Source organism: Chiloscyllium plagiosum, unplaced genomic scaffold (genome assembly GCF_037043375.1).
Source record: "Chiloscyllium plagiosum isolate Xiang-an unplaced genomic scaffold, Cpla_swu_hap1 HiC_scaffold_1, whole genome shotgun sequence".
Taxonomy (NCBI): domain Eukaryota; kingdom Metazoa; phylum Chordata; class Chondrichthyes; order Orectolobiformes; family Hemiscylliidae; genus Chiloscyllium; species Chiloscyllium plagiosum.
In genome coordinates, this window is record NW_028270139.1 from 49,336,552 (window position 1) to 49,360,852 (window position 24,301).

Sequence of the window (24,301 nt, forward strand, 5' to 3'; positions counted from 1 at the left end):
ATTCTTCACCTTCCTATTAAATAGGGCACGGCAGGCATGCCTGATGTGATGTGTCTAATTTCCAGTGAGTGTTTATTTTAGAGCTGTGCGATATATGTGGATGGTCCTTCTTATGTTCAAGAATATCATTGCTGTATACGGTATGTCATATTTTTCTCCACTTTAGTAGGTTTAGCCAATGTCCTTTGTCCCCGAGACTGTCATAATTCTGAATTGTGAAAGAAGAGTCAGCATTTATCCTTTGCTTATGTTGAATAATGCTTTAAGTTATAGAATAAAACATAATTTTCCAGAAATAAATTATATTTATTTGAAACTTTTTTTTTGGTTTAGTGCATATTATTGTGACACTGAACAAAATGTGCAGACGTATATTATATTTTGTATGTTCCTACCATTTCACTCTGTAGAGGTCAATCATATAGAATCATAGAGTCATAGAGATGTACAGCATGGAAACAGACCCTTCAGTCCAACTTGTCCATGTTGATCAGATATCTCAGCTCAATCTAATCCCACCTGCCAGCTCCTGTCCATATCCCTCCAAACCTTTCCTATTCATATACCCAAACAGATGCCTTTTAAATGTTGTAATTGTACCAGCCTCCACCACTTCCTCTGGCAGCTCATTCCATACACGTACCACCCTCTGCGTGAAAAAGTTGCCCCTTAGGTCTTTTTTAAATCTTTCCCCTCCCATCCTAAACCTATGGCCTCTAGTTCTGGACTCTCCCACCCCAGGGAAAAGACCTTGTCTATTTATCCTATCCATGTCCCTCATGATTTTATAAACCTCTATAAGGTCATCCCTCAGCCTCTGATACTCCAGGGAAAACAGCCCCAGCCTATTCAATCTCTCCCTTTAGCTCAAATCCTCCAAGCCTGGCAACATCCTTGTAAATCTTTTCCGAATCCTTTCAAGTTTCACAACATCCTTCCGATGGGAAGGAGACCAGAATTGCGTGCAATATTCCAACAGTGGCCTAACCGATGTCCTGTACAGTCGCAACATGACCTCCCAACTCCTGTACTCAATACTCTGCCCAATAAAGAAAAGCATACCAAATGCCTTCTTCACTATCCTATCTACCTGCGATTCCACTTTCAAGGAACAATGAACCTGCACTTCAAGTTGTCTTTGTTCAGCAACACTCCCTAGAACCTTACCATTAAGTGTGTAAGTCCTGCTAAGATTTGCTTTCCCAAAATACAGGATCTCAAATTTATCTAAGTTAAACTCCATCTGCCACTTCGTAGCCCATTGGCCCATCTGATCAAGATCCCATTGTAATCTGAGGTAACCTTCTTTGCTGTCTACTACACCTCCAATTTTGGTGTCATCAGCAAACTTACTAACGATACCTCTTATGCTCACATCCAAATCATTTATATACATCATGAAAAGTAGTGGACCCAGCACCGATCCTTGTGGCACTCCAGTAGTCACAGGCCTCCAGTCTGAAAAACAACCCTTCACCACCACCCTCTGTCTTCTACCTTTGAGCCAGTTCTGTATCCAAATGGCGAGTTCTCCCTGTATTGCATGACATCTGACCTTGTTCACCAGTCTCCCATGGGGAACCTTGTCTATTGCCTTACTGAAGTCCATATAGATCACATCTAACGCTCTGCCCTCATCAATCCTCTTTGTTACTTCTTCAAATACTTCATATACTTTATACAAATCTGTGTTGATACTCCAGTCATGATGTTGCAAAAATCACTGTTAACTTTAAATTAGGTTTCCTGCTTGTATGTTCCTATGAAATACTCAGTAGTCAGGCAGCAAGTGTGGATGAAGAAGCACTAAATGTTTCAGGTCAATGACCTTTTATCAGATCTGAGAACAATTAGATCTGTAATAAGTTTTGAGCAAGGTGTCACAGGAGAAGGGCGCAGGGTGGTCTGTGATAAAAGTAGAAGATAGAGACTAAATGATGAAAAAGTTAGTCTTACAAGGCCAAAGGGAATGGAGATGGGACAAGTAAAGAAATGGTGGACTGTTTTACTCTCGGTGCTGAGCTTGAAGATGGTAGGAGCAAGTAGTTAGGTGGGATGGTGGGATACCTGAACCACGCCTTCCGCCTGCAACAAAATTAATTTCTGGGAAGAAAGGCCCTTTTCCCACCTCACTGCCATTTGAGGCCTTTAAGTGAACAATTACTAACCACCTACTATCAGCCTCAACCTGATGCTGTGAGGCAGCAGTGCTAACCACTAGACCACTGTGCCGCCCATGATCTATGATACGGTGAAAGTCTTGCCCGGAAGGCCTGATGAACCATAAGCCAATTAGGCAGCAGTGAGGCCATTGGCAGTCTTCCCTAGGAATCAAAATCCTGAGGGCAAAAGATATTCCAAATGAGAGCTGTTAGCCATTCAGAAGCCGATAGCTCTTGGGCTCAACAAACAACACCATCAAGGAAGGCTGGTGGCTGCTGCTGGTGCTACAGGCACCGGTGTCCCAGAATTAGGGAGTGACCCAGCTGAGTTGGGTTGAGGGTCACCTTGTTTCTCTCATCCTGAAGGGAGCAGAATGAGAGAAACAAGGTGACTCTCGACACAACCCAGCTGTGTCACTCCCTAATTCTGGGACACCGGTGCCTGTAGCTCCAGCAGTAGCCACTAGCCTTCCTTGATTGTGTTGTTGAGCCCAAGAGCTATCGGCTTCTGATTGGCTAACAGCTCTCATTTGGAATATCTTTTGCCCTCAGGATCTTGATTCCTAGGGAAGCCTGCCAATGGCCTCACTGCTGCCTAATTGGCTTATGGTTCATCAGACCTTCCGGAAAACTGGCAGTGCAAGTCTCCAGGCACATCTCCAAAGATCAAGCAAGGTTCCACCAACAGACTCCACCCAAAGAACAAAAATGTGCCTGGATTAGGTGTGAACTATTTGAATGTATAAATAGAAAAAATGCAACATGCAAAGAAAGAAATGAGGGAAAGCACTAATCTCTCCTGTTTCGTCGTATCACAGATCGCAGGTGGCACAGTGGCTCAGTGGTTAACACTGCTGCCTCACAGTACCAGGGACCTGGGTTTGATTCCAACCTCAGGCATCTGTCTGTGTGGAGATTGCACGTTCTTTGTGTCTGTGTGAGTTTCGTCCGGGTGCACTGGTTTCCTCCCACAGTCCTAAGATGTGCAGGTTAGGTGAATTGGCCATGCTAAATTGTTCATAGTGTTCAGGGGTGTGTAGAGTAGGTGCATTAGTCAGGGGTAAATGTGGAATAATAGGGTAAGGGTCTGGGTGGGTTACTCTTCGGAGGGTCGGTGTGGATTTGTTGGAACGAATGGCCTAATTCCACACTGTAGGCGTTCTAAATAAAAATTCCTTTACTCTTTCGCATCCATCACTTACTTAGAACCTATTAGGTCAAAACTGAATTGGTTTTCATAAGTATACTTCAAATCAGTTATTAATAAATCAGCTTGCAATGTGTTCCATTTTTCCACAATTTTCTGAGAAGTAGTATACTTCAGTCAAAGGAAGTCCACTAGATAACACAGATAATTAAATAAATAGGAATATTTTACATTTAGAGAAGAAAATGCAGACGTTTTTAACAGTATTCCAGCTCAATTAACAGTTCAACATTTAATGGTGGATAACAATAGAAAGATTTCAACTTGTACAATGTGAATGTTGTTGAGTTAGAAGTTAATGATATAGAATTATTGATACAGTTGCAGCATTAGATAACTGGAAGTCTTGTTCAACAGATTTTTCACCATTTATAAAAAATAGGATTATCTTTATAGAGTGCAAAATGTGTTTTTTGCAGTTTTTATTTCAAAAAGGTGGATGAAAATAACATTATGCTTTGTATACTTCATTTTATTTAATGAGAATGACTGGCAAAGAGTCACTTACTTTTGATACAAAGATACCTTATATTTAATATCACTTGGAGAACGTGAGCGTTGTGGCAAATGGATTTGTTTTAAATTTGTGGAAATACCTGAAATGGTTTATTTAAAAGAGGTAATTGAAAGTTCACTTTTGACATTGGATAATTTTAAATGAGATGTAATTCTGCTCCTATACTTGGTGGTCTAAACAGGAAAGAACTTCGGGTCAGGATCAAATTACAATTGGTTACTGGTTCTTCCTCTGTGATTTTAAAATTCTGTTCAAACTGGAGCTGACATTTGATCTATCCTTATTTATTGTTATGTCAGAAACAGGTCTGGTGGGAAATGACATCCAACATCCCCTCCCACTTCTTCCAGCCTCTGAGGGCACATCACTTGTTACTCCAAGTTAATCATTTCTCGAGAGTAGAAGAGAATGTAGCAAATTCAAACTTCAGCCTTTTAAAAAAGATATTTGTCCCTACTGATATTGCATCAATGTGCCTCAGCAACACTCCTTCTTCCTAGTTGCACTGCATTTCCTCTGGTATGTCAGCTTTAAAATTAGTCGGAGGTTGTATATTTCCTAGATCCCCCGTCTTGTTCCTGGCCCTGTAATGAAAACAGAACATCAATAATGGCTGCTGCTGTTGCATAAGACAGTTAATAACTGACTTCAGGAGATAAGTTCCTCCCATCAGAACATTAAAGACACTTCCAAGGAGGACCTAACAGGTTAGAGGTTAGATCATGTGGAATACAGGGAGAACTAGCCATTTGAATACAGAACTGGCTCGAAGGCAGGAGACAGGTGGTAGACGGTTGCTTTTCAGATTGGAGACCTGTGACCAGTGGTGTGCCACAAAGATCAGTGCTGGGTCCAGTGCTTTTCATCTTTTATAGAAATAATTTAGATGTGAACATAGGAGGAATAATTAGTAAATTTGCAGATGACACCAAAATTGGAGTTGTAATGGACAGTGAAGAAGGTTAACTAAGTGAACAATGGGATCTTGATCAGATGGGCCAAGGGGCTGAGGAGCGGCAGATGGAGGTTAATTTAGATAAATGTGAGGGGCGGCATTTTGGAAAGGCAAATCAGGGAAGGACTTATACACTTAATGGTAAGGTCCCGGCGAAAGTTAGTGAACAATGCAACCTTGGAGTACAGGTTCACAGTTCCTTGAGCGTAGAGTCGCAGGTAGACTGGACAGTGAAGAAGATGTTTGGTGTGCATGCCTTTATTGGTCAGTGCATTGAGTATAGGAGTTGTGAGGTCATGTTGCAGTTGTACAGGACGTTGGTTAGGCCACCTTTGGAGTATGGCATTCAGTTCTGGTCTCCCTGCTATGGGAAGGATGTTGTGAAATTTGAAAGGGTTCAGAAAAGATTTACAAGGATGTTGCCAGAGTTGGAGAGTTTGAGCTATAGGGAGATGCTGAATAGGCAGGAGCTATTTTCCCTGGAACTTGGAGGCTGAGGGCTGACCTTTCTTAAGTTTGTATCGCAGACTACTGTATATTTAAGTTTGGGTTGGGGAGTCCAAACATAGAGGGCATAGATTTAAGGTGAGATGGGAAAGATTTGAAAGGGAACTAAGGGGCAACTTTTTCATGCAGAGGATGGTGCATGTATGGAATGAGCTGCCAGAGGAAGTCGTGGAGGCTGGTACAATTACAGCATTAAAAGGCATCTGGATGGGTATATGAATAGGAAGGGGTTAGAGAGATATGGGCCAAATGCTGGCAATGGGACCAGATTAACTTCAGATATCCGGTCAGCATGGACAAGTTGGACCGAAGGGTCTGCTTCTATGCTGTACAGCTCTATGTCTCAATGACTCTACCGTGTATGCATGTGTATATCAATATGAATGTGTGTGTGTATCAACTTCTCAGTTAAGTTCCATGTATCTAAAAGGTAACATGTATTTACTCCTTAGCCTGTGTCCTCATAATGGTGTATCATGCAGATCAAATGTCATGTGACTAGCTGTTAATCGTTATATAACAAACATATTCCGTTTATGAAAACCAAGCCTCTCTTCTGCCAGAGAGGCATCCTTTTCCACTTGGTATCTGTAACTTAAACTAATGACAATAAGAAGGATTGATGGCAGTGAATATACCCAAGACATATCAGATAACACTAGTGGATGCAACCATAACATATAACAGCTGTACCAATGCTTCGGCCTGAGTGCTTTATTGTACAGTTCTGACATTGATGTGATTAACTTGCATTGACTCCTGTCTGATTTGTGGAAGAGGCAGAATTGTACATTAATTAAGGCAGCTGAATAGGGAGAGGTGAAGGGTGGGAGTCTGCACAAGTTCTGATGCAGGAATGGTAGGTGCCTCTTAGGCCCAGTCCTAACATGGTAAACCATTTTGAGACTTTTCCCAAAGATCAAATTAGCTCGGGAAATCCACCTAGTTTACCCCCAAGAGGCTAGCTGAAGTTTCCAATATAAAGGTAACCAAATCTAAAGGGAACAATCATATTAGGACTGCTGCTGATATGTTCCCTGATAAAGTAAAGTTATCACGGCCTTTAATACTCAGTACACTAATACTTTAATACTCAGTTCACTAAAGTTACTCCATGTCCTGTCACTCAGCTACTTGAAAGTCTTTGTTGCTCCCTTGTTGGTGCAGGATGTCAGCTACAAATATTTGACTGACCATACCAAAGAATTTAGGACAGAGGTGGGGAACCTTTTCATGTTGGAAGGCCGCATTATGTTAGTTGTAATCTAATAAGGCCGCATCCAAGAAACTTCAATTATATATTCTTCAAAATTCACATTATTTTGTAAAAATCTAACTACTATGTACTAACTAAAAAAATTTTAAAAAAAGTTAATTCTAAAGTTAACTAACCTTTTAATGAGCTGAAAATGTGTTGCTGGAAAAGCGCAGCAGGTCAGGCAGCATCCAGGGAACAGGAGAATCGACGTTTCGGGCATAAGCCTTTCTTCAGGAAGGGCTACCATAACCTTTTAATGACTTTGTTGTGACTGCTTTTTGTATGAAAGCATTTGAATATTTGGTTGCAGCATGGAGGTCTGCAGTTTTAGCTCTTATGACTTATCAATTTTTTAATTGTGATGGTCAGTCTGTGAGGATTATTTTGTTGAATTTTCTTTTACTCTCTGGTATTTTAAATACATTCATTTTAAGATTAAAATAAAAATAATAAAGAACGAAAAAAACATTAATAAAAAATAAAAGATTTGTTCTGCAAAATTTGGATTTATTCAAAAGGCCACACACAATGGCCTAGAAGGCCGCACGTGGCCTTAAGGCTGCAGATTCCCCACCCCTGATTTAGGACATCGTTACTAGTTGACAAAACCAGCATGATGAAAACCTGCCATGCTGCACTCCACTTTTTGGAATGGATTTCAAAAGCTTCAGGCTAAGAACTTAATTTGCATTTATATTGCTGCATGTGCAATTGGAGGTCTTGTGGCAGAGCGGACCATGTCTTTACCTTTGAACCACCAGCTCCAGGTTCAAATTCAAGACTTGAAGGCAATGGAAAGGGAGTTCATAATGAGACCAAACAAATTGATCATGCAAATCTTTCCAACATGCCTCTGGTGAATGGTAGAGTTGGAGAGAGACCAATCAGCCATATTTGATGCAGAATGCCACCCTCAATCCAGAGCTTTTGGTTTCAGGCCAGTGACATATTCCAGGAAAAACAAGCTGTGGAAAATATATGCAAGCTTTGCATTGTGTGCCCTGTTTCTCTAGCTATGGGAGGTCTTCTAAGTTTGTGCAATTTTACCTCAGTTTTCTTTGAATTATGAAACAAAACTCTGACTTTTACTGAAAATTAATTTGCTAATTTTCATTACCACTTTAAGATGGGAGCAAATCTTAGTCAGATAAATATTCCAGTGGTGGCAACATTCAACTGAGAGAATGGCCAGAAATGCAGTGATGGGAAGTTGAAATGGTTTGGTCAGTTGGTGTAAATAATTGCATAATTCCCTGTGCAGCTTTTGCATTGTATAGAAAACTAGCCTAACACGAGGGAATATGGGCTGGATAATCAAGTTAAATGAAATTTAAAGGCTCCAAGCTATGTGGCTGCTCAGGAAGATTAAATTCATGGAGCTTTTGAAAGGGTATAACATGTATTTCAAATATTGGCAGTCTTTGCTGAAACTGTGGGGAAAACAGAACGTTAAACAAAATATCTCATCTCTTCTATTGTTAGGGCTCCCTTTAGCTTTTGCTCGGGGAACCTTCGCCATTTATTCCTCTCGCTACTCCACTCTCTTTGCCAATGGCATAAAATCTATAATTTTCCAACACCCGCCTCAGTTCAGAAGAAGTCATATCAGACTCAAAACATTAACTTTGTTTCCCTCTCCATGATGCTGCCAGTTCTACTGGGTTTTTCCAGCACTTTCTATCCTTATTTCAGATCTTCAGCATCCATAGTACTTTGCCTCTATAAAAGTGAAAGGAAGCCCTGTATGGAAGCATAAATTGGAGTCCTAGTATCAAGGCATTGCTTCTTGGCTGTGAAGTGGATGCTATAATATATGAAGTAAATATTAATAATTTTGTCCTGTTTGATATTCTAACCACTGCAAAAGATACTAGTGAAGCATTCTGTCTTCAGCTTAAAAGGGCAAATCCATAAAGACACTGGCAGCACCATATATTTCACAACAGATGAGAAAATAGTGTGTGATACCAGTCTTTCATTCCATCCTGTGAATTGACAGCAACACAAAAAGGAATTCTTGAATACATTCAGGTAATTGCATTTCTATCCATGCTAAAGATCAGAGGATAAAGTTGGCTAAATATTACCATCATCATGTCATTATAATTTTACTTGCCAAACTTCGCACTATTATTCCTTTTCATTTTCTTCCAAATAATATAAGAAAAATATTGTTCAAAGTTCTAAGATCTAAACATTGCAGTGTCAGAACTGATGTGACAAAGTTAAGTGGGCAAAAAAGGTATGATCACCAGACTATTACTTACAATAGAATGTATTTACAAAGCATCCTTCAAAGATATTGTTTATCTTTCTCTGTCCCTGGCAACATAGCTTCTAGTTCCAACAGTTTGCCTTTAATTATAATCATGTTTTACAAAAGCATTTGTTGATAATGATTTAGTGATTGGTTACTTCCAGGAGATTTTTGGGATGTCTTGTCTTCAACATAAATTGAAATTAAGGTATGGCAGGGACTTTCTGCTCCACATATAACACTAACAGAAACCATATGCCATGCACTGTAGGAACTAAATCTACTTTTGCATATACTCCATTATGTCTGGTTGTGGAGAACAATGAAAATGAAAATTATGACCAATAGAGGTACAACCTGACAAACCAAGCTAGTTACTTGTGGATGTCTACTTCTTGGTTAAAATCATCCATTCACAGAAAGAAAATCTCCCCAAGTGAGATAATTAGAACTTAACAACAACTGTATTTAAACTGTAGTTGCTGTTTCCTATTGCAACTATGTGAGATTAAGAATGCCACCAACACAACAAGGCCAGTTCAACACAGTGAGAAATGCTTTACAAAATGTCAGTACAACCTTATGCTTATTTAAACCAAAGATATAAACATTCATTATCAGTAAGCGGATAAACAAGACTTTGGCTTTTTTCAAATTCTCTGTAGAATATCATGTTACTAAATACCAGTTGGTATGGCTGTTACACCAGCTGCTCCTAAAGCAATATCAAGGGTGCACTTGAGTTGCTGAACTCCAGGAAGCAATGGATGCACCAATTTTGTGTACATTTCTTATCCTACATATGCATTAACCACACCAGCTATGCAGGTACAGTTTGCTTTATCATCTGCTATTTGTGGATGGAATAGTTGAAATTATGATGAGAGTTGAGAAAAATATACTGAAAGAAAAATATTTTCTATTGTTGTGTGAGGTTAAAAATCCAATGCAGTGTTTATGTCAGGGTTGAGGCTGCCAGTGGTTCTCGTATTGACCCTGATGAGGTTTGCAAGGTCACCAAGAGGCTACCTAATTCCACGTGATAGGAAAATGCAATTGCCAGTTCTAATATTCTTCCGGCACTCATCAGTCCAGTTTCAGTTTACAAATTTCAGTTGACCTCAACTGATTGTGATAATTGTTAATTAATATAAATATGCTCTTTCTTCCACTGGATGATTTTTACAAAACATGTTTTCTTAAATACTTCCACAAAATAATTATGTGGTTTCTTTCAATTACTTACAATGTCACCAAGCTCTTCCCTCTTATATATTTGCTAATATTTGTTACATCAGTTTAAGAAACAGAGTTGAATTATAGTGAAAGCATGAAACATAATAAGATCACTTGTTTGAACAGTCACTCTCCTTGAAAAAAATCTCACACTGGTGAAAGCTCAAGGTAACAGTTATTAGCTCCTCAGGGAGGTATGCAAGAGCAGATAAAAACTTGAAGGAGGAAAGTAACATTTCTGAAATTTCTTCCTGACCATCAAGAATTGGTTCAATATTTTAGCTTATGATATTATTTAAACATTGTCTTATGTGTTCAGCAGATGATGTTCCATGCTTTCAATCTCCTAGAACTGTTGTACCCCTGATTATTTAGCCATCTATACCTACAGTTAATTTTAAATTACAATCTGTGTTCCGTTTTAAATGTGTTGCATGTTGAATTAACCACTTTTGATGAAAGAAAGAAAACAAAACTCATCTATTTGCATAGAGCATCTCATGATCACCAGATTTTCCAAAGCTCTTCAGTCAATGAAGTGTTGTCACCTGAAGGAAATGTGGCAGCCAATTTGCAGACAGAAAGATCCCATGACAATGATAATGAATAGATAATCAGATTCTGTGATGTTGGTTGAAGGATAAGCATTAGCCATTGAAAACTCCCCTGCTCTTCCTTAAAGTAATGCCATGGAATCTTTTACACTCATTGACAGAGCAAATAGAACCTTGGTTAACATCTCAGATATCCTTCACTTCTGCATTATAGTGTCAGCTTGATTTTTGTGCACAGTTTTCAAGCGAGATTTGAACCCTTAACCTTCCAGCTCAGAAGTGAAAGTATTAACTGAGATACATTGGCCCTACAACTTTATTGTTGGAGATGGAATTTCTTCTCAGTTGTTTGAAGTTTGGCATTTTTATATTTGTGCTGGAGTTTTGTGATTACATTTAATTGATACACTTACATTGACATCATTTTCCATATCTCTGAGCCTTTTAAAAATCTCGCTAATATTCCAAAAATGTTCTCAATAGAATTACTTTTTCCACCTAAAGTTTGTTCAATTCTGTAAGCCTTTCCTCATTACTTGGTACTATCAGTGTCAGAAGCATCTATGCTGCATTTTGCTTTGAACTTTCTCCAAAGCATTAATGTCTGTTTGAGGATAGCGCTTAATATTCCAAATGCAGGCTTACTAATGATTATACAGGTTTGGATTGCAAACTTTAACTACTTATGAAAAGAATGTTTGCGTTTCTACAGTAAATATTTTTTGTTAAAGGTTGTTTTATTAACATTATATCAGGGTGACGATATAAGGTCAGCTTTGAAGTCGAAATCTTAAATACTTTTTGAAATTTGTGAAAAAGGGGGCGGCACAGTGGCTCAGTGGTTAGCACTGCTGCCTCACAGCACTAGGGTCCCAGGTTTGATTCCAACCTTGGGTGACTGACTGTGTGGAGTTTGCACATTCTCCCCGTGTCTGCGTGGGTTTCCTCCGGGTGCTCCGGTTTCCTCCCACCGTACAAGAGGTGCAGGTTAGGTGAATTGGCCATTCTAAATTGCCCATAGTGTTAGGTGCTTTAGTCAGAGGGAAGTGGGTCTGGGTGGGTTTCGTCTTCGGAGGGTCGGCGTGGACTTGTTGGGCCGAAGGGCCTGTTTCCACACTAGGTAATCTAATCAATATATATGATTTGGAGATGCCGGTGTTGGACTGGGGTGTACAAAGTTAAAAATCACACAACACCAGGTTATAGTCCAACAGGTTTAATTGGAAGCACACTAGCTTTTGGAGCGACGCTCCTTCCTGATGAAGGAGCATCGCTCCGAAAGCTAGTGTGCTTCCAATTAAACCTGTTGGACTATAACCTGGTGGTGTATGATTTTTAATCTGATATAGGTTGTATTGTGTTAGAAGAATAGCTTAATAAATTGAACGGGGTGTGCATGTTTTTTTTCATTCAAAGCTACAAACAGTTCTCATAAGCTTATACTTGCGTTTAGTTTCTTCCTATTTCCTTGCCTTAAAACTTTTCTTTTCCTGTGGGGGGGCAGGTTCAGATGTGGCCTTATTAAAGATGATAGTTATACATGATTGTATGCTTAATAGTGAATTTCGTGATTTGTTTCTTTTAATAACTGAGCAAAGAGGTCAACAATGCATTTTCAAGAACCAATTGCACTATGACTACATTTACCGTTTTATCAAATGCATTGGTAACTATGGAGATACTTTTCCTTGCGCACATTTGTGATATCTTAATTTTTATTTTAATGTTGTATATTTTAAAATGTGGTGCAAATACAATACATCATGTGAGGATCAACCAAAATCTTTATAACATATTGGTAAGCATTGCAATGCTTTAATCTCCTTAATGTTTACAATTATTCCATAGATTTTAAAATAAGTTTGAGAACAATGTATCTCGTAAAATACTCCATCTCCTAGAATTCCTACAGTGTGAAAGCAAGCCATTATACTCAAAGCAACCCTCCAAAGAGCATCACACCCAGAGCCACCCCATCCCGGTAACCTTGCATTTTCTATGGCTAATCCAACCAGCCTGCATTCCTCTGGACACCATAGGCAATTTATCATGGCCAATTCATGTAACCTCCACATCTTTGGGCTGTGGGAGGAAATTTAAGCACCCGGTGGAAACCCACAGAGTGACAAAGAGAATGTGCAAACTCCACACAGTCACCGAGGGTGGAATTGAACTCAGATCCCTAGTATTGTGAGACAGCAAGGCTTACCACTGACTCATGTTGCCATTCTAGCTACCTACATAATTTCAAAGAATCATGTATCTTTTACCTTAATTGAAAGAGATAATTCTGTCATTTCAAAGAAAATTGCTTATAACTATTTTGTGTTAGGTGAAGAATTTATTTTTCAAATAATAAATTATACAGAAAGGTTTAGTAGATGATAGCCTCTGTTCTCCTTCAAATGCATTTTCCCTGAACAGCATGTTAATAGTAGAATTAAAGGTTAGATGGGAAGTAATAAGTTCATGAATCACACATTCATCAGTAGCTACATTAGTTGCCACAGCAACTGCAGGGGGCGCCCTCACAGCCACAAGGCCCTTTGACATCACTGCAAACAGTGACACAGGACTTACATAATGGTTTCATATTTTATTTCATAAGCAGCCTTGACCCCCTTTGAAATGAGTTTGCAAAGCATTGATCCTCAGTTGCATTCAGAAAGAGCCCTCATCTGTCGCCTTACTTGCTGGTCCAACCTATGAATAAAGTGATGAGCTGAGCAGTAAGGGGAGCAGTGCAACATACAGCCAGAAGCTTTGGAAGAGGTTGGGGTCAAGTGAGCAGAGACACTGTGAGGGCCAGCCGGGGGCAGTTGGTAGCCAGAAGGCTGTTACAGCAGAGCAACACCATTGTCACCATCTGTACAGATAAATGCACGCGCGCACACACACACCTACACAGACACGCACATACACAGATTGATACGTAGGCACAGACACGCAGGCACCTGCAGAAACATATGCCCACATATAAACACGCACACATGCACTCATACAAACACACACATACATACGCATGCACACATGTGCATGCATACATGAAACACAATTACACACAAACACATACAAACACAAACACATAGAAGCACTCATAGAACACACAAACATACATATAAACACACACATACACATGCAAACATGCATTCATACAAACACCCATTCGTGTACACACACTTACAAACACACATAGATATGCATATATGCGTACAAATACACACATACAAAAATACAAACACACTCATATAAACAGACATATATGCACACAAATGTCCATACGTACATGCACACATACATACACACACTCAGGTACAAACACACTCATTCATACACACACACATATACACACAGACATACAAACACAGATACATACACATATATACCCACATTCCTGATGAAGTGCTTTTGCCCTAAATGTCGATTCACCTGCTCCTTGGATGCTGCCTGACCTGCTGTGCTTTTCCAGCACCACTCTCTCGACTCTAATCTCCAACATCTGCAGTCCTCACTTTCGCCTATATACACATGTGTATACACATAAATGCACACATTCATCCATCAGTCATTTATATACTAATTCATTTCAGTATTGAAACATGTTAAAACAGGAAATCTTAGCAATTTTGGTAAATAACAGTTTGGCCCTTTAAGTGCTTCTGAGAATTAGGCCATATAAAATAGGAACAGTAGTAGGCCATCCAGCCCCTCCAGCCTGCTGCACCATTAAATAGGGTATTGGCTGATCTGACATTCCTCACATCCACTTTTGTACATCTTCTGTAATAGTTGTTTCCCTGACTGATCAAGAAACTACTTATCTCAACTTTAAAAATGCACAAAGATTCTGCCCCCTCAACTCTCTGTGACGAGGAGTTCTAAAGACTCACAACCCGCTAAGAAGAAATTTCTCATCATCTCAGTCTTAAATTAACCCCCCCTTGTTAAGAGACCATGCCCTCTGGTCCCAGATGAGGGGAAACATCCTGTCAGTGATTGCCCTGTCAAGATCCTTAAGAATCCTACATGTTTCAATTAGATCACATCTCATTCTTCTAAACTCCAGTGAATAGAGTTCCAACCTGTTTAGCCTTTGCTCATATGACAATATCTCCACACCAGGAACACTGCTGGTCACAGGTCTCCAGTCCGAAAAACAGCCCTCCACCACCACCCTCTTATCTTATGACTTAAGCTTTTGTGAGCTGCCTTGTCAAATGCCTTCTGGAAGTCCAAATACAATACCTCTACTGGTTCCACTCTGGTTGTCACTTTCTTGAAAAATGCTAATTAGTCAGACATAATTTTCCTTTCATGAGGTTATGTTGACTCTGCTTGATTAGATTATGATTTTCCAAATGTTCTGCTATTATTTCCTTAATAATTAATTCCAATATTTTTCCAACAATAGATGTTTGGAAAATCTGCCACTTTTTGGCTCTCTCCCTTTTTGAATGTCACATTAGCAATTATAATCCTCTGGTACATCTCTAGAATGCAGTGCATTTTGGAAAATTACAACAATGCATCCACTGTCTCTGTAGCTACCACTTTTAGGATCCTAGGATGCGAGCCATCAGAGCCAGCAGAGTTATCTGCCTTTAGCCCCATTAGTTTGTCGAATGCTAATTCTTCAATGACGTTAATGGTACTTAATTCCTCCTCTGTATCCTTTAATATTAATGGAATGTTGGAAGTATCTTTCACCCTATAGACTGATGCAAAATATCTATTTAACTACTCTGTCATTTCCTTGTTCCCCAAAACTGTATTCCCAGATTTATTTCCTAATCAGCCTATGATCACTTTGACATCTCTCTTCCTTTTTATACATTTAAATAAGATCATATTGTAAGTTTTTATAATCCTTGCTAGTTTGTCCTCATAGTCTATTTGCTCTGTCTTTATTATCTTTTTTAATCTACCTTTGCTGGATTCTGAATTTATCACAGTCTTTGGGGTTATCACTGACTTTATCATTTTTGTTTCAACTTAATACTTTCCTTAACTTCCTTGGATGGCCATTATTGGTTTGTCCTTCTCTTAGAATCCTTTCTTGTTATTGGGATGCATTTTTGCTGAGAGTCTCAGATTACCTCCTTAAAAGTCTGCCACTGCTTACTTACAATCTTTTCTGCTTTCTGTCCAGTTCAATTTAGTTAATTCTATAATGATTTCATTGTAATTCCCTTAATTTAAGTTAAACACAGTTGTTTCCAACCCAAGTTTCTCTCCGTCGAACTGAATATTAAATTCCATCTTGTTATGATCACTACTTCTGAGGGGATCTTTTACTTGGAGATCATATATTAAACCTACCTCGTTGTCCATTACTGGATTCAAGATAGCCTGTTCCCTGACTGGCTCCATGACAAAATACTATATGAAACTATCCTAATGGTCTCTATGAATTAATTGCCATAGCCACCTTTTCCAATTTGATTAACCTAATCAAGGTGATGGTAAATGTCACCCATAATTATTGCTCTACTCAGAGAATCCCTAAAGAGTGGAAGCAGGCCCTTTGGCCCATCAATCCTCTGAAGAGCATCCCACCCAGACCCACCCACCTCTGTAACCCTGCATTTCCCATGGCTACTCCACCCAGCCTGCACATCCTGGACACTAATGGTAATTTAGCATGGCCAATCCACATTTTTGTATTGGGGGAGGACACTGGAGCACCCAGAGGAAACCTACACAGACATGGGGAACACAGACAGTCATCCAAGTGTGCAATAGAACCCAGGTTCCCTGGTACTGTGAGGCAGCTGTGCTAACCATTGAGCCAACGTGCAACCATATTGTTTGTATATACTTCTATTATTTAGTAACTTATTATCATTCTAATGGATTAGCTACTGTTTGGGAGTCTGCAAATGACTCCTGTCAATGTCTTCTTTCCTTTGCTGTATTTTATCTTCAATCAAATGGACTTTACCTTATCTGAGACTAGATCATTTCTCACAAATTTCCTCATTTCATATTTTATTAACTGTGTTATGCCACAACCTGTTCCATCCCTCTTCTCTCTCTGCAAAGTCAGATATCCCAGAATGTTAAATTCCCAGTTTTGGTCTCCTCATACCCAAGTTTCCATAATGGCTACCAAATCATATTCATTTGCCTCAATTTGCACTGTCAATTCACTTGCCTTAATCTGAATACTTCATGCACTAAAATTCAAAGCCTGCAGGTTTGTTCTATTATTAAATATCCTTACACTTTTATAATACCTTTGTATAATATAGTATTCATATATTTTATCCCTCCATTTTATTTTCTGGTTACAATCACCCCCATCACTAACCTGCAATCTACCTTTTCCTTTACCTTTGATTTTATAATTTTCCTTGCAACTGACTGTTGTAAACATTAGCAAACAAAAGTGGTATTACGTTTTTAACCATTTTAACAATGATTAGTGAGTACCTGAAATTTGTGAGAGTTCTACTGATCTCCCACTTGACCTAAAACATGTAGCCACTAGCTTAAATATTAGTGCACCATGTAAGCCAAAGGGTACATAAAGTTGGGAGATCCTTCTGTTGAATTATCTGGCACAAGAATGCTGCAGGCAGGCCAGGTAGATACAATAATTTGGTTCCCATATTCCCGGAAGCAAGGTCATGGACAAATTTGTGTTTCAGGGTACTCATGTGGAAGCTTTAATGGAGTGGCTTGCACACTGGAGTGTATTGGTATTCCTGCCAGACAACCTGTTGGCACTGTCAAAATGCACAAAGGAGTCTGGTTCAGATGAGGCACCATGCACAGCCAGGAGCTTATACTTTTCGAAATGGGAAGCAGGTGGAGGGATGCTGTTTCAGTTTCACTGCAGCACAGATGGAAAAGTCTCAGTGCTGCAGTCATGAAGTTCATTCTTTCTGTCATGCACGCTGAAATTGCTGCCAGCATGGCTGCAGATCAAGTCTTCAAAAATGGCTTGCAGGCTCTTAGCCCAGCAAGAAGGGTATCCACATGCACTGTTTTACTGGAATCAATGGGGCTCCAACTATTTTCAAGTGCTTCATCATTAGCTCTGTCCATCATAAGGTCAGAAGTGGGGATGTTCATTGATGATTGCACAATGTTCATCACCATTCGTGATTCCTCAGATACTGAAGCAGTTCATGTTTATATGCAGCAAGAGTTGGACAACATCCAAACATGGACTGAGAAGTGGGAAATAACATTGTCACCACCTAAGTGCCTGGCAATGATCATCCTCAACAACAGAGAATCTAACCTTTGCTTACTGATGATCAATGTTATTAACAAGATTGAGTCTCCATCAGCGTCCCTGGTGATTAGCATTGACCAGAGATTTAACTGGACTAGCTGTGTAAACATTGTGGCTACAAAGGTCAGAGACTAGCAATTATATGGTGAGCTGCTCATTAACTCCTCTAAAGCTTGTCCACCATCTACAAGGTATAAGTCAGGAGTGTGATGGAATAATTTCCACTTTCTGGATGGGTGTGGTTCCAACTGTTCTCAAAATCTGCGCTTTATCCAACAGAAAGCACCCCACTTGTTTGGCAAACTCACAGTCTCTAGCACTCAAAGGGGCAAGAGCAGCAGATAAATGGGAACACCGTCATCTGCAAGTTCCTTTCCACACTAAACACCAACCAGACTTGGAACTATCTTGTCATTCTTTCAGTGTTGTTGGGTCAAAATCCTGAAACTCCCTTTCTAACAACATTGTGGGTGTCCCTATAACAAAGGGACTGCAACAGTTCAAGAAAGCAGCTCACTACTATTTTCAAGGTCACTTAGAAATGGAAATTAAATGCTGGCCCAGTAAAACTCAGATCTCATGAATGAATTTTAAAAATCATCTTCAGCTGGAGTACCAAGTGGAAGGGACATCTCAGCATAAGGTCTCCTGTAACACAGATGCCAGTTTTCAGTGAAATCAATTCACCTTACATCATATTAAGAAATTACTGAAAGCATTTGACAGTGACAGCTATGAGGTCTGGCAACATCTGACAGTAGGACTGAATATTTCTACTCCAGAACTTACCATGCCCCAGCCAAGTTTTTCCACTCCAGCTGCAAGACTGGCAAGTGCCCACCAATGTGGAAATTTGCTTATTATGTCTTGTCCACAAAAATGACAATTCCAATCCAGCCAATTATCACTGCATCAGTCTGTTCACCAACACCAGCAAAGTATTGTAAGGTCACACAATGGTCAATTGTGAGATTGACAGTGCTATCAAGTGGCACTTGCTTAATAATAACCTGCTCACTGATGTTGGATTCATGTTCCAATAGGGCCACAAGGCTCCTGGCTTCATTACAGCCTTGGTCCAAACATGGACAGAAGAGCTGATCCCAAGAGGCGAGTTGAGAGTTACTGCTCTGAACATCAAAGCTGAATGTGACATCAATAATTAAATGGAAGGTGATGCATCCACTGATTTCTTAGAACAGCTGGCTTTCTTACAGCTATGAAGATTCACTCAATTTCAGCTGGGCACTTGGAATATCATTTTTCAAGTCATGTTTTTAAACAGCTTCAACTAGCAAGGATCATAGCTTTTATAACAAAGGTATATGTTACATGACTACAACAAGCCAGCTAGCACGATTCTCCAATTCTACACTTTATGGTAACCCTCCCACTTGAATTTAAATGAAGCACATACAAAATGCAGAAAAAGACTTTAGAAAAAAGACTTGCTGGGAAATAATTAGATTTGTAAAATGATAATGCACTGAGGTTCTAGCAAGGTCCACAGTATCTATTAGTTAAATTGAGGAAATATGCATCCATAATTCCCTCGTGGGCAAATATTGAGTATATATGCTGTAACTAGTGGTATGTATAATTTATCCAGCTCATACTGGTGCAATGATCAAATTATATTTGCTTTAGATTTCATAAAAGAATTTTGGGGCCTTCAAAGGCAACTGCCACATCAACTAGCTTTTAGTCTCTGGATCAAACACCAAACATTCAGAGTGGCAATAAAAGTTGGATTTTACAACTTCCAAAAGCATCTTTGAAACTATCATATTTAAGTACAGGATTCAAATCGATTGGTAAAATGCTCTTTTGTTGGAAATAATTATTGTTTTACACGAATGGTACTTATCACTTATCAACACAAATGAATACATTGTCTTGGACTGCTTCAGAATCTGAGGAATTATGAGGGGAACTGAACACTGTGATAACATGAATGTGGATCCCCACATTTGACCAAATGATGGAGGAAAGGTCAATGATGAAGCAGCTGAAAATGGTTGAGACTAGGACGTGCCCTGAGAAACTCTTTCAAGCAGAGTTCTGAGGATAAGATAATTGGCTTCAAACACCCAAAACCATCTTTTACTGCACTATCTACACCTCCAGCCAGTAGAGATTTCCCCTGATTATTGTTAACTTTAATTTTATGTTTGTTGTTTGATATGATATCTTCTGGGTCAGATGAGTGTGTTCCATTGGTTAAATTGTACAACCCACATACTCCTGCAGGCACTCAAAATGTTCATTATATAATACGCATACATTATTCCTTTAGTCAGTTAGTTGGCACAAGATGAGATAGTTAGAACACTTTCACTTCTATAAGGTGATATTTGTTGGCCTGAAACTAAATAATCTATTATTTTCCTTCTTTCTTGACTGCTCATTGAAATCTGAAAAGAATAATTGATACCATGTCATCTCTATCTATGTATTTATGTGTCACCGCTGAATAATATTTTCAAAGAAATTAACTTAGCATTGCACTTGAAGTAAATTGGAGATCAAAATGCTATAGTCCTTTCCTAGGAGTAGGTGATAACAGGTGAAATATCATCCAGTCTATTTTGGAGTAGATATTTCATTCGGAAACAAAAATGGTATTTTATAGTAATAGACTACTATCAAATCGTTGTTTTACAAATCACAACACAAACCTGTATCTTCTCATTCTTGATCCTTTTACGAGCTGGAATAGCTATGAGTGGAAACAGTTTCTTACAATTCCTAACATTTTTACAATATTGCTATCTACTCTATCCAGACCTCACAACATTTTGAAAACTTATTCAGATCTCCTCCCAGCCTTCTTTGCTCCAAGGAGATCAGTCCCTATCTCTCCAATCTATCCTCATAAGTAGTTTCTGATCCTTGGAAGCATTTTTGTAATTCTCTTCGACTCTCTCCAGTGCATTCACATCTTTCCTGTTGTGCCTAGAATTGTACACAATATTTCAACTGAAGTTTAACATCTGTCTTCTATAAACTCAACATAATCCCTTTGCTCTTGTATTCTATGCCCATATTAATAAGCCCAAGATATTGCTGTGGTATATAGCACTGTACACAATACTTTACATGAAATCTGACAAGTGTCTTGTCCAAGTTCAACATTACTTCCTTGCTCTTGTGCTCTGTGCCAATACAAATAAGCCCAGGATACTGCATGCCTTATTAATTGCTCTCCAACTGTCTGCTAACTTCATGATCTATGCAATAAAGGCCCCTTTGCTCCTGCACCCTCTTAGGTATTGCATCCTCTATTCTATATTGTCTCTCCATGTTCTTCCTATCAAAATTCATCATTGCACATTTTTCCAAGTTGATCTTCATTTGCCACCTATCTACCCACTCCACCAATTGTCTATATCCTCCAGGTTACAATGCTTTGTATCATCCATAAACATTGAAATTATATCCTGTACACAAAATCTAGATCATTTATATATATATTTACATATATCAGGAAAGTAAGACACCAGTACCAACCCCAGCGAAGTCTACAACAAACATTCCTCCATATCTATTAATCACCACTCTGTTTCCTGTTACTCAGCCAATTTTGTATCCATGTCACTACAATCCCTTTTATTCAATGATCTCCAACGTTTTTTTTCACAAATCTGTTATGTGAAACTGTATCAAATATCTTTTGAAAGTGCATGTAGACAACATCAACAGCATTACAGTCATTGAGCCTTTCTGTTACCACTTCAAAAAACTCCAAATTAGTTAAACATAATTACCCCTTTAGAAATTTGTGCTGACTCTTTCTGATCAACCCATCTATCTCCATGTGACTTCTAATTCTATCCCAAACAACTGCTTCTGCAAGCTTCCTCACCACTGACTGGTCTGAGCTTATCCTTACAAACCATTTGAAACAAGAGCTAATTGTCAACAGTTCTTTGGTCCTGCGGCATCTACCCCGACTCTAGTGAAGACTGAAAGTTTATTGTCAGCACCATTGCAAATTTTTCTCTTACTTCCCTCAATATCCATAAATATGTCTCATTTGGGCCCAGTGGCTTGTCAATCTTAGGTATCAATAACCTAGTCAATGTTCCTTCCTTATCAATTTTGAACTCTTTTGTTGACAGAAGTGGGATCATTATGGCCAGGTAGCATCTACTTCCTTGGTAAAGAAATGAAGTCAAGGGGTTTAAATCTAGATTTAAGAGAAAATTCAGAGGGGAAAATTAGAGGGGAGAGGCAGAAACAAATGACAATAGATGGCTTTGAATAGACAGGCATCACAAGAAGCTTCATAAGGAGCTACCTGTACAGCAGCCATCCTAAAGAAGACGTTACCAACAGGGTTATCACAAACTTGGCCTCAGTGAAAACTAACTAATAACTGTAGCTATGTCATTGCACCAACTCTCTTCCCTATTGTCATCACAAAAACATTGCATCTCACTTTCAAAACAAGACTCAAAGTACAGAAATAATCTGCAGAATAGACAGGAGCCAGTTTAACCCACAATCCAGACAGCTTCAGTATACAGATGATGCTCATGTGCAGGCCACTCAGACATTTAGCTCCAGTTCTTTGTCAACTTCTTCTTGGAAACAGATAAGAACTTGGACCTTTCACTTATCACATAAAAAAACTAAGATCCTTATTGAATCAGCTCCCATAGCAAAACGTAAGACCATAAGAAACAGAAATAAGAAGTAGGCTGTTCAAGCCTGCTCCACCATTCCATAGGATCATGGCTAATCCAACATTCATCATGACCATTTTCCTGCCATTTCCCCATAACCATTCATTTCTCCAAAGGTCATGAATCTATCTATCTCAGCTTTAAATATACACTGGACTGTGTAAGTGTGTGACTATGTGAAAATGGACATTGCCCCCACAGCTCTCTGGAGCAAGAAGTTTCAAATACTCTATCCCTCTGAGAGAAGAGATTCTTCCTCATCTTAATTTTAAATTGATGCTCCTTTATTTTGATATTCTAACATCTGGTCCTAGACTCTCCTATAAGGGGAACATTCTGTTGCATTTGCTCTGTCAAGCTCCTTAAGAATCCTGTATATTTCAATGAGATCACCTCACATTCTTCTATACTCCTGTGAGAAGAGTCCCAGTGCATTTAGCCTTTGTTCATAACAAAATTCCTCTCTAGTGGGGATCAAGGTAGTGAACCTTCTCTGAATTGCCTCCAATGAGGTGACACCTTTTCCTTAAAAAAGGGGAAGAACAGTACTCCAGATGTGGACCCACCAGCACTTTGTACAGTTGAAGTAAGACTTCCCTATGCTTATACTCTAACTCCCTTGAAATAAAGGCCAATATTCCATTATCCTTCATGATTACCTCCTGTACCTGTATTCTAGCTTTCTGTGTTTCATGCACAAATATCGCCAAGTCCCCTTGTGTTGCAACTTTCTGCAGTTTTCTCAATTTAAATAATATTTTGTTCTTTGATTTTTCTTTCCAAAATGAACAACATTGAATTTTTCCACATTATACTCCATTTGCCAACTTTTTGACACTAACTTAATCTATTAAAATCTCTCTGTATGTATTGTATCCTTCTTGCAATTTGCCTTTCCACCTATTTTCCCTGATTAGGCAACTTCTGATTAGGATACTTTCAAAAGTTCAAAGTATTCAGGCAGAGACAGCATATTTTCGTGAAAAGTGAATCATGCGTAACCAATTTATTGGCATTCTTTGAAGCTGAAACATGGGCTGTTGGGAGTTGGTGGATCGACTGTACTTAGATTTCCAGTTTGTGTTTGATAACATGACATGTCAAAGGCTATCATGGAGTAGAAAATCTTCTGGTATATGAGGTAAGATATTGCCACGGAAAGAAGATTATCTAGCTAACACGAAGCAGACGATAGATATTTTTCTAGTTGGCAGGATGTAACGGGTGGTGTGCCAAAGGCATCTGTACTGGAGCCTTAACTTTTAAAATATGTATAAATGATTTTATTCTCTCGAAATGGAAACAGAATTCATGAATATTTTTAAGACAGATCTAAATTGATTCTTCTAAACCGGCACTGAAAGTTTACTAGGGGAGGATGTGAATACGGAGTGATTAGATCAACCATGATTTTTATTGAATGGCAGAACAGGCTGAAGGGGCTGAATGGCCTACTCCTGCTCCTAATGTATGTGAACACAATGACAGTATTAATTAGCAATGTGCTGACATGAAGTCAAGGTATTGGAGGGAGACTACAAATCCCCAAATAAACTACTTTCCCAAACCTTCAAACACTTAGCAGAGCCTGAAGATCACACACTGCCATCATAAATATACGTATATTCAGAATGCCATATCACTCACTATCCCACAGCAGCATGTAGTGAACTATCAAAGGTATTATATTGTTGCTTCACACACAGGAGTTCAAAAA

General features: G+C 39.0%; 1 long non-coding RNA gene across 1 annotated transcript in view; it reads right to left on the reverse strand.

Moving 5' to 3' along the window:
• Positions 1-4,146: 4,146 nt before the first annotated feature.
• LOC148152114 (uncharacterized) overlaps positions 4,147-24,301 on the reverse strand; it is a 96,611-nt gene continuing 76,456 nt past the window's right edge. The window contains exon 3 of the long non-coding RNA XR_015757889.1: positions 4,147-4,470. This is a non-coding gene — a long non-coding RNA (uncharacterized LOC148152114). The remainder of the gene's footprint in view (positions 4,471-24,301) is intronic.